This window comes from Nicotiana attenuata, unplaced genomic scaffold (assembly GCF_001879085.1).
Source record: "Nicotiana attenuata strain UT unplaced genomic scaffold, NIATTr2, whole genome shotgun sequence".
In the NCBI taxonomy this organism is placed as follows: domain Eukaryota; kingdom Viridiplantae; phylum Streptophyta; class Magnoliopsida; order Solanales; family Solanaceae; genus Nicotiana; species Nicotiana attenuata.
This window is the reverse complement of record NW_017677301.1, coordinates 1-6,638: the sequence shown is the minus strand read 5'-3', so window position 1 is coordinate 6,638 and position 6,638 is coordinate 1. Positions and strand designations below refer to the sequence as shown.

The 6,638-nt window shown below is 40.6% G+C and overlaps 1 pseudogene; it reads left to right on the top strand.

Annotated features, from left to right (window-relative positions):
* Positions 1-2,047: 2,047 nt before the first annotated feature.
* LOC109221367 lies at positions 2,048-2,699 on the top strand (annotated as a pseudogene).
* The last annotated feature ends 3,939 nt before the right edge of the window (positions 2,700-6,638 follow it).

Genomic DNA, 6,638 nt, shown 5'->3' with positions numbered 1-6,638 from the left:
CTCCATCATCGTCTCGTGGCTCACGTGCGCTTCGGTCACTCCTAAATCTTGATGATGAGCCTGACTCTCTATTCCTTGATCTGTGATCGTACCTCTGATTGTCCTATTTTGACCGTGAGTCTCTTCCTGCAGGTCCCATGTATGGCTCATACCTGTTTTTACCGGACCTTTTTTCATTTTCAGCCCGTCTTGAGCTTACCTTTTCTTCTTTTTGATGTCGTAAAATAATATCTTCTTCAATCCTCAGTTTTGTGCTATAACAGTTGTAGACATCATTCCACGTTGTAGCTGGGAATTCACGAAGGCTTTCCTTGAGTCGCCTCGTAGCTTCTGAGTTTTTTTCATTCAAATTGCTCGTAAATGCTATAGCTGCCCAGTTATCCGGTACACGTGGCAATGTCATTCTTTCACGCTGGAATCTGTCCACAAACTCCCTAAGCAATTCTGAGTCCCCTTGTTTGATCTTGAAAATATCTTCCATTTTTTTTTCGACTTTTTGTGCTCCCGAGTGTGCTTTGATGAGAGAATCTGAAAGCTCAGCAAAAGAATTTATAGAATTTTCGGGTAAAAGAGAATACCATGTTAGTGCACCCTTAGTGAGTATTTCACCAACTTTTTTGACTAATACAGATTCAATCTCCTACTTAGTCAAATCATTGCCTTTTACGCCTGTTGTGAATGCAGTCACGTGGTCTCGCGGGTCTGTTGTTCCATCATATTTTGGTATCTCAGGCATTTTGAATTTCTTTGGGATTGGAAGGGGAGCAGCACTTGGTTTGCAGGGTTGTTGTGAATATTTATCCATATCTACCCCTTTGATCACGGGAGGCACCCCGGGTATTTGCTCTATGCGATCACTTTGCTCCTTGAGCTGTTTCTGCATTGTTAGTACTAAATTCTGTAAATCAGAATTAACTAAATTACCTGGTTCTCCCTCCTGTGATTCGCTGGGATTTCCACCACTACCTGAATTAACGAGCCCGGAATGAGGGTTCTCTAGAGTGTTGTTATTTGGTGTGGCTGTAGGTGGTGCAGCAGGTAATTGGCTAACAAAAGCCTGAAGAGCTTTATTGACTTGTGAGGCAATAAGTTTTTGCAAAGCCTCATCCATAATTTCAACATTTTCGAATTGAGCTCGTCCATCTTTATGAGACCCGTCAGGAGTGCCTTCACGAGATCGCCGTGGAGAGCCTCGTGGAGAAGTAATCAGTATGTTATTATTCTGTGGATCTCCTTGAAGTTGCTGGGTTGTTTGATTTTCTTGGTTTCCCTGAATATTGTCATTGTTGTTCGACATGGTTGATGCAACATGGGAAGTTAGGCTAAAATAAAATGGATTATTAAATTCCCGATAACGGAACCAATTTGTTTAACCAAAAAATAGAATTTTGACTAAAGCTATAATTTAGAAGAACACGGGTTACTGATAATCGCAAGAATGTATAAAAGAAAGTAATTCGGATAGCCAGAATATAATTGAATAAAGCAAGTAAACCTAAGTATATTCAGATGATCTTTCGTGTCCCTACAACTGTTCAGTCCTCTCCTTTTATAGCTATTTCGGATGTAAGTGCCTTGCTTTGGTCATAATAAGGTTATTATGGGCAATAAATGACATTAAATACTACGTTACATAATCATTACATTTAAGACAGATTCTCTAACGTTTTCAGCATTTAAAGATTATCAAATACTGTATTTGGACCCTCGTATGCTGTCAGATTCATTCCCTTGACTCTTCTTGATTATTAAACTTAAATTTCGTGAATAGGTACGGGCGCTGAATCCTTTAAATAACCGCACGTACCTCTTCCTTTGCTTTTGCTCGCATCTATTACTACTCGTGCCTCTTGGCTAACTGTAACTCTTTGACTATTTGACCAGCCTACGTGTCATGACACGTCATCTTCACACTTTTTAAATATGTAAACTCAATTTTTCCCAATACAATTTTTTCAAAGAAAAATTTTCAAACATAGAGGGCGTTTGGATTGGCTTAAAAGCTGGTCAAACCAGATTAAAGTACTTTTTGGCTTGTTTTGATCAGGTGATCTCATCCCTGCTTCTTTACCGTTTGATGGAGCTTTGAATGTTGATGTGAATGAATTTCAGACTAACCTGGTCCCATACCCAAGAATTCATTTTATGTTTTCATCTTATGCCCCGGTTATATCAGCTGAGAAGGCTCACCGCGAACAACATTCCGTGGCAGAAATCACCACTACTGCTTTTGAACCAGCTTCTATGATGGCCAGTGTGATCTACGTCGTGGCAAGTACATGGCATGTTGCCTGATGTATCGCGGACATGTAGTACCCAAGGACGTGGATGCTGCTGTATCCATTATTAAAACCAAGTGGAGCATTCAGTTTGTTGATTGGTGTCCCACAGGCTTTAAGTGTGGTATCAATTACCAGACTCCAACTGTTGTTCCCGGAGGCGATTTGGCCAAGGTACAGAGAGCAATGTGTATGATATCCAATTCCACCAGTGTTGTAGAGGTTTTCTCAAGAATCGACCACAAGTTCGATCTAATGTATGCTAAGAGAGCCTTTGTTCATTGGTATGTTGGTGAAGGCATGGAGGAAGGTGAATTTTCTGAAGCACGTGAGGATCTTGCTGCACTTGAGAAAGATTATGAGGAGGTGGGTGCTGAGTATGGGCAGGGTGAAGAGGGTAGTGAAGGAGAAAAGTACTGATTGAAAGGAGAGAGTATGTGTGATAGATCATTACTAGTTTTTCTTATTGCCTTTTCTTTATTTTGATGAAGTGAAGACACTTATCGAGCCTCCATTTATAGAGTGGTAGAGTAATCTCGCCATGCGTCAAGAATTGGATGGCAGGCACAATTCTTACTAGTTCTCCGCACAACTTTTGTGCAGTTGAAGACTATCATGCCTGTTTAATGAAAAACTGGCTGGCTCTGACTACCTTGCGGAGCAAACAAAAGATCCCAAAATCACACTGCCTGTATGAACAAACAAACTTTGCACAACCAGCTTACGTAGAAAAGATTCCATATTCTATGCCAATAGATTCGTGACATCCATGTACTGAGTCGTCAAATGAGCCACGTTAAGAAAGCCCAAGCTTATACGCATTGGCCCACAGGGTGCCCCAATAGGGCCCGAATGAAAGACCCAAGCCTACATGAATGACATGAACCATCAAAGTCCTACAAATGAAGACTTGGCCCTATCAAGCCTGCTTTCCTCGATAAAAGCCCACAGAAGGGCCAAAGCACAACAAGCCTACTCATCATCAAAGCAAGTCCAAGCCCATGCAAAAATGACCTCATTGTCATGGGAGCCCTTTCCTTACTCCTCAATATAGTCGCAGGTTCTATACATTAAGATTTGCAGCACCTATTCAGGAGCTGGGGAATCGGCTTGCAAGGAAAATCTTGATTGAAAGTCCATATCTTTCTATTTTCCTCNAGGGTCGAGAACTAAATGAAATAAATGAATAACCGGGGCGTTTGCATCACTTGCCACATCACCTGCAGATGCGAGATTAGCTAAGGCGTCTGCCTCGAGATTTTCATCCCTTGGTATTTGCATAACTTTCCAGGTTTGAAAATGCTTTATTAATTCCCGCACCTTTTCTAAATACTGTTGCATCCTTGTTTCCTTAGCTGCATAAGTCCCCAGCATTTGATTAACCACGAGTTGTGAATCGCTTTTGATTATAATTTGATTTATGCCAAGTTCTCGTGCCAATTCTAAACCTGCAATCACAGCCTCATATTCTGCCTCATTGTTAGTTATAGAATGACATTTGATAGCTTGTCGAATGGTTTCCCCCGTAGGTGGTACCAAAACAATCCCTAAACCTGCACCCTTTACATTAGATGAGCCATCAGTAAATAAAATCCAAGTTCCCGGGTTAGCTCCATTGAATACCTGTAATTCTTTGTCTGCTTCTAATTGCATCCCCTGGCTAAATCAGCCACGAAATCAGCTAACACTTGTGATTTTATAGCAATTCTAGGTTGGTAAGTGATTTCGTATTCACTTAACTCTATTGCCCACTTAGCCAACCTACCTAATAATTCATGCTTATGTAATATATTACGCAAAGGGTAGGCGGTTACTACAACAATAGGATGACACTGAAAGTAAGGCCTTAATTTCCTAGATGCCATGATTCATGCAAGTGCAAGCTTTTCTAATTGAGGATACTGCGTTTCCGCATCTAACAAAGATTTACTAACATAATAGATAGGGGATTGTTTACCTTGTTCTTCTCGAACCAAAACAACACTTACCGCTACTTCTGAAACAGCAAGGTAAATGAGCAGTCTTTCCCCCTCCTTTGATTTTGCTAGCAAAGGTGGATTCGATAAGTATGCTTTCAAATTCCTGAGTGCTTGTTGACACTCTTCGTTCCATTCAAAATGATCCTGCTTCTTAAGAGCTGAGAAGAATTTAAAGCACTTCTCTGATGATTTAGAAATGAATCTTCCCAAGGCTGCAATCCTCCCTGTTAATCTTTGAACTTCTTTCTTGCTCGAAAGTATATCAGGGATTTCTTCAATGGCCTTAATCTGTGCAGGATTCACCTCAATACCACGACTAGAAACAAGAAAACCCAAGAACTTACCTGATGCAACACCGAATGCACATTTTTCAGGATTCAATTTCATATTAAATTTTCGCAGAATTTTAAACGTTTCAGTCAGATGTGATATATGGTCTCCTGAATGCTGAGTTTTAACGAGCATATCATCTATATAGACCTCCATAGTTTTTCCCAAATGCTCTTGAAACATTTTAGTAACCAGTCTTTGATATGTTGCACCTGCATTTTTGAGTCCAAAAAGCATTACTTTATAATAGTAAGTCCCCCTGTCTGTTATAAATGAAGTTTTTTCTTCATCTGCTGGATCCATCTTGATTTGATTATAACCTGAATATGCATCTAAAAAACTTAACAATTCATGCCCTGCAGTAGCATCAATTAATTTATCTATATGAGGTGATGGAAAAGAGTCTTTAGGGCATGCTTTGTTAAGATCTGTATAGTCTACACAAACTCGCCATTTACCGTTCTTTTTAGGTACCACAACAGTGTTGGCCAACCAATCAGGATACTTTACCTTGCGAATAGATCCATTCTTTAACAATTTTTGCACCTCATCCTGAATCACCTGATTTTTGAAAGTGCCCTGCTTTCTTTTCTTTTGTTTGACAGGTGGATGAGATGGGTCCTCATTTAACTTGTGAGTCATTACCTCCGGTGGTATACCTATCATATCAGAATGGGACCAAGCAAAATAATCTGCGCTAGTTTTTAAAAATTCAATCAACTTACGTTTCATATCCGGGCTGACATTGGCTCCTATATACGCTTTTCTCTCCGGCCAGTGTATAAACAAAACCACAGCCTCCAGCTCTTCTATCGTCATTTTGATGTTTTCATTTTCTTCTGGTTCTTGAATGGAATCGGGCCTTGAATCTACATTTGTTCGCCCTTGTTCAGTTGAGGTTGACGCTATGTTATCAACAACTGAATTCTGTAATTGCTATTTTTCTTCACCCTTAACACTTGAATCTGCCACGGAGTTGATGCTCCTGGATGTTTGTTGATCTCCCCTAATTGACATATTCCCCATGGCGCTGGAAATTTAATAACTTGATGCAAGGTTGAAGGATGCCCGTGACCGTTATGAAATTCGCACCAACGATCAAGGTTTCGTCTGTTTGGATTTGATATCATCTCCTTTGGCCACCGTACCTTATCTCCCATGCTTCTTAAAACAGCCACGAGTTCATAAGTGCGCGCGTTGAAATTATAACCGCCAAACCTTGCCTTTAGACCTCCATCATCGTCTCGTGGCTCACGTGCGCTTCGGCCACTCCTAAATCTTGATGATGAGCCTGACTCTCTATTCCTTGATCTGTGATCGTACCTCTAATTGTCCTATTTTGACCGTGAGTCTCTTCCTGCAGGTCCCATGTATGGCTCGTACCTGTTTTTACCGGACCTTTTTTCATTTTCAGCCCGTCTTGAGCTTACCTTTTCTTCTTTTTGATGTCGTGAAATAATATCTTCTTCAATCCTCAGTTTTGTGCTATAACAGTTGTAGACATCATTCCACGTTGTAGCTGGGAATTCACGAAGGCTTTCCTTGAGTCGCCTCGTAGCTTCTGAGCTTTTTTCATTCAAATTGCTCGTAAATGCTATAGCTGCCCAGTTATCCGGTACACGTGGCAATGTCATTCTTTCACGCTGGAATCTGTCCACAAACTCCCTAAGCAATTCTGAGTCCCCTTGTTTGATCTTGAAAATATCTTCCATTTTTTTTTTCGACTTTTTGTGCTCCCGAGTGTGCTTTGATGAGAGAATCTGAAAGCTCAACAAAAGAATTTATAGAATTTTCGGGTAAAAGAGAATACCATGTTAGTGCATCCTTAGTGAGTATTTCACCAACTTTTTTGACTAATACAGATTCAATCTCCTGCTTAGTCAAATCATTGCCTTTTACGCCTGTTGTGAATGCAGTCACGTGGTCTCGCGGGTCTGTTGTTCCATCGTATTTTGGTATCTCAGGCATTTTGAATTTCTTTGGGATTGGAAGGGGAGCAGCACTTGGTTTGCAGGGTTGTTGTGAATATTTATCCATATCTACCCCTTTG